This window comes from Camelus ferus, chromosome 33 (assembly GCF_009834535.1).
Source record: "Camelus ferus isolate YT-003-E chromosome 33, BCGSAC_Cfer_1.0, whole genome shotgun sequence".
In the NCBI taxonomy this organism is placed as follows: domain Eukaryota; kingdom Metazoa; phylum Chordata; class Mammalia; order Artiodactyla; family Camelidae; genus Camelus; species Camelus ferus.
In genome coordinates, this window is record NC_045728.1 from 3081663 (window position 1) to 3093690 (window position 12028).

General features: G+C 45.6%; 1 long non-coding RNA gene across 7 annotated transcripts in view; it reads right to left on the reverse strand.

Moving 5' to 3' along the window:
- Nucleotides 1-12028, reverse strand: part of LOC116661145 — a 225036-nt gene that overhangs the window by 16241 nt on the left and 196767 nt on the right. The window lies entirely within an intron of this gene.

Genomic DNA, 12028 nt, shown 5'->3' on the forward strand with positions numbered 1-12028 from the left:
CCCAAACTCCTAGAAATTGCTGGTTTTTAATAGGCCAAAGTGGTCAAATGTCTGCAATTTCATGTGATTAAATCTGACAGTTCATGCTTTCACCTCTCTTGCTAGCACGTGACTCTCTTGAAAAGAAGAACCGTATTTGTTCATCCGGTATCTGACATACCTAGCAAAGGGCCCAGTACACAGCAAATGCTTAATAAATGTTGCTTACGAGAATGCCTGAGTAGCTAACTAATCACGCCTCTGGCTCCATGCTGGTTTCCAAAATGACCTTTAACCATCGGACTCTTCCAAATTTGGGGCACTCCCTGATGACAAAATGCCTTTGTGGACTAAATTTTTTTTTTTCTGTTTCCAGTTGGACACCTTCACTCAGAGTCAAGGAATTCATTCCCAGCTCACAGAAACCGCAAGCCACGGAAAGCTGAGGTTATTGCTTGTTGAGAGAAATAACATCAAGATGGATGAGATCAGCCTGATGGCTCTGGGCATGCCTGCCAAGGGGACTGTGAAATTCCATGAAACGCCCCACCTTCCTCCACTCACCCAGACAGCCAGACCCCTCTAGTGTCCATCTCTCCTTCCCCTGGACAGCTGTTCGAAGGGGAGCTGGAATCACCACACACACACAAGTGACCTGGCACTGCCTAGCTGGCCTTGCCCACCTACCTGTGACGACAGGGGAGGCCTCAACACCTGTTTCTGGCACACCTCTCCACAGACAGCTCTAAATCGCAGCGGAGGTGACAGGTGTTGCTGAACGAGCCCTAATAGGGTAGCACTTCAAGAACTGAAAACTAGTCATCTGGCAGCTGAACTCACCCTAGGGCGCGTCACACGTTAATCACTCAGTTACTGCTCCAACGCCCAGGCTGTTTCAATCAGCCGCGACATCAGGAAAATTTGTTCCTCAAGGGAAGAAATCACATAAGACGTGCAGATAGGTGAGAACTCTCTGGAAACAGAGACCTGGAGCTGTCCTGTCTCTCTGTCCCCTCTTTAGGCTGAGAAGAAATAGAGCTCACGGCAACTCAACCAACAACGAAAAGAAGGGAAGTCTGACCATTCCCTAGGAACCAGAGGGGCCAAGGCATGGAAATGTAACCCTGCATTTTACAGCTGAGTACACTTAGTCACAAGAGTGAAGCCTCGCCTGAAGTCACACGTTAGCTGGAGAGTCAGAGCTAGAACACTTATCTCCTGTCATTCTGTCTCCTGGGCAGCCGGGTTGAGCTGTGATGTTTACAGAGATTCCAGTTGCATTGTTAATGAATTAATTGCAGCAGGCCTATGTCTTAGTCTGCTGGGCTGCAAGAACGACATGTCATCGGCGGGGTGGAGTGGGGACTTAAATAGCAGACACTTATCGCTCACAATTCTGGAGGCTGGAAGTCCTGGATCAAGGAGCAGACGGATTCGGCTCCTGGGGAGAACTCTCTCCTTGGCTCTTATAAGGGCACTAATCCCAGCACGAGGGCCCCACCCCGTGACCTAATTACCTCCCTAAGACCCTACCTCTAAATTGGAAGGTAGGGCCTCAACACACATTTAGTCCACAACATCCTGCCTTAAGTCCATGACTCAGAATGTATCTCTTCGGCATCTTGAGGGGAAAAAAAGCAAATTCATGTTTTTGAAAGCAAACAATTACCTTTTGGGGAGCCATACTGTTCTATTTCCAATAAGTTAAATACATTTATAAGTGGTCATAGTCATAAAATGCTGTAACTGAGATGTTCTCTCTGTGTTGTCCCAATGTGAGTCATTTCTCCTCAGGTCACTGGGATTACCCATTGTGGGTAGGCATCTGGACGGCGTGGTCATTATTCTGTGATCTCAGTGTCCACAAAGTTTTCCTCCTAAGGTATCATTCAGCGTTTCCAAGGACATTCCAAGGAAGACTGACCCAACGCCCCGTGTAGCCTCCCACTTTCTCCATCATCTTCCAGTGTTCGAGGTCATTCCTGACTCTGCACATGATTAGAGTGAATTTCCCCAACTGCCCTTCAGACATGGACCCTGAAGGAGATGACCTGCTGTGCAAGCGTGTAGGAAACTGAGATCCACAACCAGCCAGTCCCCAGTCAGCCACATCCACCTAGACCCTGGGCCTTCAGACTGTGTATCTCTGCCCACTGCCCCTAGCCCTATCAGAAGTGCACTTTCTTATGTTTCTACCAGAAGTGCACTTTCTTATGTTTAAATTATTATTTAAAATCCTTGAGGATGTGATCTGGCTAACTCCTTCCTTCCTTCCTTCCTTCTCTCTTTCCTTGCCTCCATCCTTCCTTGCCTCCATCCCTTCCTTATCCCCATTCTCTTATCCTTCCTTTCACCTTGATCCATTTTTGCTGATTCTCATCTTATCTGGCTGATGGACAGCAACCCTTGACAAATGCTTGTTGAAATCATTGCCACAATCAAGATAATGAACATATCCATCACTTCCAAAAGCTTCCTCATTCTCCTTTAGAAATTCCATCCTCACTCCCCTCTCCAGGCAACCACTGAACTACTTTCTGACCCAAAGATAAGTTTGCATTTTCTAGAGTTTTTAATAAAAGAAATCATACAGTAAATACTGTTTTTTACTAGCTTCTTTAACTCAGCACAATTACTGGAGATTTATCATGTTGTGTATATCAATATTTCTTCCTTATTGCTAAGTGTGACTCCATTATATGGATATACCACAGTTTATTAATTCAGCTATTGAGGAACATTTTGAAGTGTCCCGTTTTGGAGCTATTAGAAATAAAGATGCTCTCAGCCTCCATGTACAAGTCCTTGTGTGAACACATGCTTTATTTCTCTTAGGTAAATGGATCGCCTGAGTCATGTGAAAGTTGGGTGTTTAACTTTCTAAGAAAGCACCACAACTGTTCTCCAAAGTGATTGCATTAGTCAGAGCTCTCCAGAGACGCAGAGTCAATAGGATGTGTATATACAGAGAGATTTATTTTAAGGAGTTGGCACACATGATTATGGAGGTTGGCAAGTCCAATATCTTCAGGGTAGGTTGGCAGGCTGGAGACCCACCCAAGAGCCGATGCTGTAGTTCAAGTCCAGAGGCCATCTGCCGTCAGAATTCCTTGTTGCTCAGGAAAGTCAGTCTTTTGTTCTAGTTGGGTGTCCTAGTCTGCTCTGCTGCTATAATAAAATACTATAGATGGGGGTGCCTTAAAAAATGAATCTTTATTTCTCACGGTTCTGGAGGCTAGAAGTCTGAGGTGCTAGCATGGTGGGGCTCCAGGGGAAGGCCCTCTTCCTGGCTTGTAGATGACTATATACTTGCTTGATCCTCATTTATGGAAGAAAGAAAACTCTCATGTCTCTTTCTCCTCTTCTAAATCTCATCACGGGATAATCCAAATCTAATTACCTACCAACGGCCCCACCTCTAGGACCATCACATTGGAAGCTAGGGCCTCCATATGTATATTTTGGGGAGGACGCAAGCATTCAGTCCAAAACATCAGGACTTCAACTAATAGGATGAGATCCATCCACATTATGAAGGACAACCGTTTCTACTGAGAGCCCACTAATTCAAATGCAAATCTCATCCCAAAACACACCCACAGAAACATCCAGCGTAATGTTTGACCAGACATTTGAGCACCACGGCCCAGCCAAGTGGACACATAACATGAACCATCACAAGTCCGCCCCTTGTCACCTTGACACTCACACATCTCTTCAAAGCATGATTAGTCTCCAAATGAAGACAATAACAAGACCATACTTCCTTCTAACATAACTCACGTTGCTGTTTGAATAATTAGATGCTGCATCTGGGGGAGACAGTTTTAGAATTTTGTCCACCACAGATGACTATTTCAGCACCATTGGTTGAAAAGATTAACTTTTCACCATTGAAATACCCTGGCCCTTTTGTCAAATATCAGTTGGAAATGTACTCATAGAACCATTTCTGAACCCTCCTTTCTGTTCCATTAATCTAAATTTCTATCTTCATGCCAACACTACACTGTGTTGATTACTGTGGCTTTATAACAAGTCTTGACTTCATGCAGTATAAGTCCTAAACTTTGCTTTTTCTTTTTCAAAGGCAATTTTAGGTCTTTGACATTTCCATAAACTTTAGAATTAGCTTGTCAATTTCTAAACAAGGCTACTAGGATTTTCAATGGATTACATTGACTCTATAGATCAAAGGAGGAAGAACTGACATCTTTAAAAGTTCGAATTTTTTCAAAAAGTTTGAATTTTTGATTCATGAACATAGTATATCTCTTCTTTTTTAAAAAAATTCTTCTTTACTTTCTCACAGCAATGTTCTGTAGTTCCAGTGTACAGGATTCCTACATCTTTTATTATTTTGAAGTATTTCATATTTTTACTTTTTTTTTTTTTTTTGGTAGGGGGAGGTAATTAGGTTTACTTATTTATTCTTAATTTATTCTTAGAGGAGACACTGGGGATTGAACCCAGGACCTCCTGCATGCTAAGCATATGCTCTACCACTTGAGCTATATCCTCCCCAGTATTTCATATTTTTGATGCTATTGTAAATGCTGTTGTTTCTTCAATGTCAATATCTGATTGTTTATTGCTAGACTATGGATATATAATTAATTCTTTTGCACATTAGCCTTGTGTTCTTGCTTAACTCACTTGTTGGTTCTAGCAACACTTTGTAAATTCTTTATGACTTTCTATGTACATGATCTTGTCATCTATGATTAAAGATAAATTGACTTCTTCTTCCTTTCCAATCTGAATGTCTTTTAATTTTTTCTTATGTTATGCATTGGCTAGAACTTTAGTACAATGTTAAATAGTGAGATCAGACGTTCTTTCCTTATTGCCGATCTTAGGGGGAAACATAGAGGTTTTCAGCAATAGGAATTATGTCAGCTGCAGGGTTTTTGTAGATAACCCTTTCTCAGGTTGAGGAAGTTCCCTTTTATTTCTGGTTTATTATTTATAGTTCTAGCTGGGACTTTTAAATCAGGAACAAATGTCTGTTTTTGTACCAATACCATGCTATTTTGATTACTGTAGCTCTGTGGTATTGTCTGAAGTCTGGGAGAGTTATTCCTCCAGCCTCTTTATTTTTCTTCAGTAGACCAATGGAACAGAATAGAGAGCCCAGAAATGAACCCACAAACTTTTGGTCAACTAATCTTCAACAAAGGAAGCAAGAATATACAATGAAATAAAGACAGTCTCCTCAGCAAATGGTGTTGGGAAAACTGGACAGCAGCATGTAAAGCAATGAAGCTAGAACACTCCCTTACACCATACACAAAAATAAACTCAAAATGGATCAAAGACTTAAACATAAGACAAGATACAATAAACCTCCTAGAAGAAAATATAGGCAAAACATTATCTGACATACATCTCAGAAATGTTCTCTTAGGGCAGTCTACCCAAGCAATAGAAATAAAAGCAAGAATAAACAAATGGGACCTAATTAAACTTACAAGCTTCTGCACAGCAAAGGAAACCATAAGTAAAACAAAAAGACAACCTACACAATGGGAGAAAAGTTTTGCAAATGAAACTGACAAAGGCTTGATCTCCAGAATATATAAGCAGCCCATACTACTTAATAAGAAAAAAACAAACAACCCAATCCAAAAATGGGCAGAAGACCTAAACAAGCAGTTCTCCAAGGAAGAAATACAAGTGATCAATAGGCACACGAAAAAATGTTCAATATCACTAATTATCAGAGAAATGCAAATCAAAACTACAATGAGGTGTCACCTCACACCAGTCAGATTGGCCATCATTCAAAAGTCCACAAATGACAAATGCTGGAGAGGCTGTGGAGAAAGGGGAACCTTCCCACACTGCTGGTGGGAATGCAGTTTGCTACAGCCACTGTGGAAAACAGTATGGAGATTCCTCAAAAGACTAGGAATAGACTTACCATATGACCCAGGAATCCCACTCCTGGGCATATATCCAGAAGGAACCCTACTTCAGGATGACACCTGCACCCCAATGTTCATAGTAGCACTATTTACAATAGCCAAGACATGGAAACAGCCTAAATGTCCATCAACAGATGACTGGTTAAAGAAGATGTGGTATATTTATACAATGGAATAGTATTCAGCCATAAAAACAGACAACATAATGCCATTTGCAGCAACATGGATGCTCCTGGAGAATGTCATTCTAAGTGAAGTAAGCCAGAAAGAGAAAGAAAAATACCATATGAGATCGCTCATATGTGGAATCTAAAAATAAATAAATAAATAAATACAAAACAGAAACAGACTCATAGACATAGAATACAAACTTGTGGTTGCCAAGGGGGTGGGGGGGGTGGGAAGGGACAGACTGGGATTTCAAAATGTAGAATAGATAAATAAGATTATACTGTATAGCACAGGGAAATATATAAAAGATCTTATGGTAGGTGGCAGAGAAAAAAATGTGACAATGAATATATATATGTTCATGTATAACTGAAAAATTGTGCTCTACACTGGAATTTGACACAACATTGTAAAATGATTATAACTGAATAAAAAATGTTAAAAAAAATTTCAAAAAAATAAAAGTTATAAAAAAAAGAAATAGAATATGCTTTATAACCTTAAAAAAAATCAGGAACAAATGTTGGACTTTTCATGTAATTTTCTACATATTGTTCAGAGATGACCAAAAGGTATTTTTTCTGCTTGTTAATATTGTGAATCACATTGTTATTCTCAGAAATAAGAAGGAATAAACTATATACATATATGCAATAACTCAAATAAATCTCAAAGACGTTATGCTGAGCAAAAGAAGCCAATCTCCAAAGGCTACATACTGCATAATTCCATTTATATGATGTTCTAAATGCTTTAACTACTTCTTGTAGGACATTCCTCTCTGACAACACCAACATTACAACTTATGGCCAAAGGATTTGCTCCCAGTTATTTTTCCTTTGACTTTTTGTTGTTCTGTTTGTTTTTATTTTTTGCTGTATATTTTCCCCATCTCTGTATATACTGAATGACTAGTTCTGTACCATTTGCAAAATAGTCCCACTGCAGGAGGTCCAAGGAGAGTGTGAAACTGCCTCTCCTCTGTGGGCCTGGATTCTGGCCCCAGTTCTGCTGTGGTGATAGTGGGTGCCCCTCCACACATTACTAGCAGCTGTGAGGGCAACACCAACTGGAGGGAACTTGGCATCAGGGCATGACAGGCTGGGCACTACTTCTCTGTACCACCTAGAAATCATTACTCATAGGTAAGGAATGTGGCAGCTTGCCTTCTGAGGAAACGTACCGCCCAAACATTTTCATGCAGATCATTCAATATGTTGCATGGGATTTGCTGAGTATGTCTAAGAAAAACATCTACATTTTCCTGGAAGGTATTACAATTCTCGCATTTGAAATGCAATCATTTGAGAACCTTGAGGGACTCTGATGATGTGTTAAAAGACAGGCTACAGCATCCAGGGCACATGCAGTAGTAACAAGCGCAACCTGGACCCTGAGACAGGTTCACGTGAAGGCTTCGGTACTGCTGAAACATCACAAAGAGCTGCACTGGATTCAGAACAGACGTGGGCCGTGATGTCAGAAGCAGCAAGGCAGTTTCTTCAGGGACAGACATCAGTGAGTGTTAACTTCAGCCTGCCAGTAAGTAGTGTTGATAGGTCACAAAAATAAATAAATAAAAGTTTGGTTTAATTCTTAAAACTAAAAAAAAACAATAAACTCACACTGAGTGTTATCAGCAATCTGCCGCCATATGCATTTTCTCCTCTTTCTCCCGACCCATGGGTGGGACGGGCTGCTGGTCAGCTGAGGGGCTTTGAGAATGGAGACATGCAGTCTCGGTGCTACCGGGGACCGGCGGGAAGCCTGGACTGATTTTGGAAGAATTTGTTCTCTGTCCCTGGATCCAAAGACTGGTGTCTCCTCCTCATGGGAAAAGGCAAAAAAGGTGGAAGGTGGGCTGGTGCCTCCTGTGATGGAAGGACAAGAGGCCAGAATTGCTGGGGGAGCAGCTGCGTTTCCACCAATGGTGATGCAACATGGCTGAGTCTCCCCTTTGGCTGAGCGGTGAGCTCTGAGGCATCAGGGCTCAAGCTAAAGGAAGGCTGCCTTCCAGGGTGAGGCGACTCCAGCAGAAAGGGTGTGTGGGGTGTGTGGGGTCTGCTGCTGCCCCAGCAGTGTCAGCACTGGGGTGTCTGCCACAGGCAGGCACCAAGCCCAAGTATCAACAGCACCAGCCAACACCGCCCTCATCCCTTCCCTCCCCTCCGCCCAAACTCAAGAGGCACACTGGAGGGAAAGGTGGAGCAGGAGAGAAAGACAGCCCAGCTGCTGGCTCCAGGTCTCTGAGCCAGCTGGGGGCAAGGGGAGAAGCTTCAAACTGGATACAAGATTACGTTTGGATTTAAATTAGATGGAAAATGAGACTCTGTCTGAAAGTACCTGGGAAAGTGAAGGAATCTGCCGAGAGTTCCTCCAGACTTGGAGGAGGGAGACTGGATGGAGGAGGTCTGGAGGACAGTGGTGTCTGTACGAAATTAAGTTAAACCCCGTGCAGAGCGTCCCCACTCCCGTACCTGAGCAGTGTGTACAAGGATGTGCTGGGATGATGATGCCCTCAGCTCTCAAGGCAACTGGGTGAGGCCTGGAGAAGGCAGGCCCCCCGGGGCTCAAGTGTATGGATCTCCTTGGCCACGATACAGTTACCACTTTCTACATGCACCCTATCAGAAACGCTGCTTGTTGTTCTTTCAGCAAACTGGTTACAAATGGCAGGAAGCAAGCCATTGATTGGGCTCACCTAAGGCCGTGGGCTCACCTACAGCCGTGGCACTTCCTATCCATCACTCAGCAACCATGGAAGGAGTAAATAAACCATCTCCTCTCTTGTTTAGCCAAGTTACAAGGTATGAACGGCATATTCTTTAGATGGAAATGATGTCTTTTTCCATCTGCTATGTGTGGAAAATACAGTGTGTGCATAATATGTTCGATTCTATCAACTTACATCAGAATTCCAGAAGATTCTTTAAAGTCTCCAGAGGAATGAGTCAACAAAGGGAATTTGAGGAAGGGGGTCGTGCCGAAAAACCCAAGCAGAAAAGATTTGATCCGTCATTGAGCAGAGGGGTTGTCAATCATTCCTGTTCAGCAAATCAGGCCCCAGCATATTAGCTCACAACAACTTAGATTGCAGGAAAGGAGAACCCAACGGGTGGTCCTAAAGGGAAGCCAAGGTTTGAAAGGAGGAGATGGAAAGCAAGCTGACCCTGGAGGAAGATAGTTGTCAAGGAGGCCAGACCCAACTGCCACGTCAGGATGATGGATGAAGACCGGAAGCTTCAGAGGAGGCGAGAACAAGTGTTAATTTCTGGCTGGAGGACGTGCTTCAGCCAAACAAAAACGGCACAGAAATAGAACAGGCAGAGAGGAAAGGATCAAAAGCAAAGGTGGAATCTGGAGCCACAGAAAACTCCAGCAGAGAGGTGAAGGGAAAAGGCCGGCTCAAAGCCCAGACAGACACCAAGGGTCCCACTCACTTAAAGGACCACAACACGGCGATGGACACCAGACCTCCACCGGGAAAGGGCTGTGGAGAAAGTTCTGGGAGGGATCGAATTCCTACCCAACTTAGCGGCTGGGCCAACCCAAACCTGCCATGGGCTACAGGTCGTTGACTGTCATTTATCCAGGTCATATCAAGGGCCACAAGGTAAGGATGGGGTACTTTTTAAGCTCTGCAACCAATAATTGGTGACTATGCTCTAAGAAATCTAAACTACTTTTGCTAATAATCTAAATTATTTTTATACCTGTGTATGTGTGTGTGTGTTTTCCTCTTGAAAATGTTAATGGGGGTCTTGGCTAAACTTACGTTTAAGGAGGTTTGAGAGACTCTAGACACTGACACTGATGAGAGGAGAAATCTCAGTGCTTGGTGGCCTTTAGGTGAGGGGGAGCCATGTTCGCAGCTTACCTGCCCAACCCCTTCCATGCACACAAGATTGAGGGAAAGCCGCTGATTAAAAGTTCGTAAAATTGTCCCTAACAACTTGAAATCTGGAGATGAGCCAATGCTCATAAAAATAAGTGGGTCAGGCTGTTGGCAGAAACCTAATATCCCCATTTTTTTCCTTTTATTTTTTGAGTTCAACAGTCAATGAAATAATGACAGCGATTTTTCTGTGCCAAGCACTCTTCAAAAACCCTTTGAATGGGTTGTCTCATTAAATCTTCACTTAGCCTTCATCATCCTTGAGGTAGCCACCACTTTGACCCCTCTTTTGCAGATGGGGAAACTGAGGCCCAAAGAGAGTATGTAACTTGCTCATAGCTGAGAGCCGTCGGACTCCAGAGGCACGTGCGCAGGAGACCCAGATGCGACCTGCACGCAGTGCCAGGGCAGACCAGTTCGGTCTCTGGAGAGCGGCGGGGAGAAGTCCAGGTGTCTGAGGGCAGTCACCCGAGGTCCAGAGCAAACGGCAACTGGCGTAACTTGGCACTTCGCAGCCCGAGGCTCTGTCAACATATGGACAGTTCCTCTGCGGGATGAGAGGGAGGAGAGGAGGGCGGGGAGCGCCTGCACACGGGAGGAGAGGGGGTGGATCTGGAGCAGGTGGAGCGGGTGCACAGTTCACCTCCACGTGGGATTGCGGTGGCTTAATTTCTTAAAATTTAAAACCATTGCCAGGATGAGTTAAAGGAACCCCGATGACCCCGCTGTGGACCGATGGACCTAACACATTGCAGCGGGTCGCCACGGCAGGGGCTGCTTTTCATTTTCTCCCTAAGAGAACTCCAAAATAATTAACAGTTCAGTTTATATATTTCCCAGGGGAAGGAGGGGCGCAGGGAGGCTGATCCTGTGAACAGAGCCCTGGCCCCGAAGCCAGGAGAACAGGTCTAGGCTCAGCTTGAACAAACAGCTTTCAACTCCCAGCCTGCCCCCTTCTGGAAAAGCAGCCTGTTGGGTCACCTCTGACGTCCTTCCAGCTGTAAAATTCTGACTCTCCAACACGTTTGTTGCAGTGACCAATAAAACCAGCTCCTTTAAAGCGGGAAAAGCTTACAGAAAACGGCTTTTGCGTTCGTCCCGCCCCGGCCCCTGCGCCCTGGGCCCTGCTGCGCTGCGGGAGCCCGGGCTCTTTGCGAAGGACGAGCAGGACGGCTCCCCTCGGAGGGCGCTCCAGGTGCTGCTGGGAGAGGTCGGCCTGGGAGGCCGTCCCTGCAGCCCGAGCAGAGGGCTTGGAAGACCGCTGGGGGGACGGGGCGCTTGGTCAGAAAGGGGCGTTGGGCGGCGGCGTCGCCGGGGCGCGAGGCCCCCTGCGCGCCGTGACGGCCTCACCGCACAGCGTGCGCGGGGCCCTGCGTCTCCCGCCTCCCACGCGGGCCGCGTCAGCGGGCCAGCTTCCAGCTCCGACGGCCTCGAGGATGCGGCCCCGCTTGAGGCCCGCCTGTGCCTCTGCCGCCCGCCTCTCTCCCTCACGCGGCCGAGAACGCGTGCACCCCGGCCAGACGCCCAGCCCTGCGGTCCACGGCCCGCAGCGTGGCTTCTCGGGCCAAAGCGAGGCCCTTTGCTTTTCCCACACGTCAGCCGCTCTGGGGGCTCCCAGGGCGGAATGTTTCGTATCTGCCTGCTCTCTGCAGCGCCTCTGTTCCCCGCTGTTATCTTTGGCTCCGTTGCTATGGGCGGGAATATTTCCTTGTCCTTGTTTAATAACTGCTTGGCTGCCAGACGGGCCATTTCTCATTGTATCGGCGCAGGATTAGCCGAGAAGTTGGGGAACTATTTCCTGTATTAAGCAGCAGGGGAGAGCTAGCTGGGCCTGTGCCTTCTTTCGACATCGCGTCATCCTTTTTTCTCCACTTTTTCCCTTGGAATGTGCTGAGGCCAGTTATTTGCATCCAGAGCAGCAGCCCCTCCCTGACACTTTGCAGAGCTCCGTGCGTTTTCCAGGTGCCCCGCGGAAACACTCCTGGGGGAGGCGGCAGGGAATCTCGGGCGAGCACCCTGGCTGGTTTTCGATATTTGGGGCTCAACAGTGAACTGC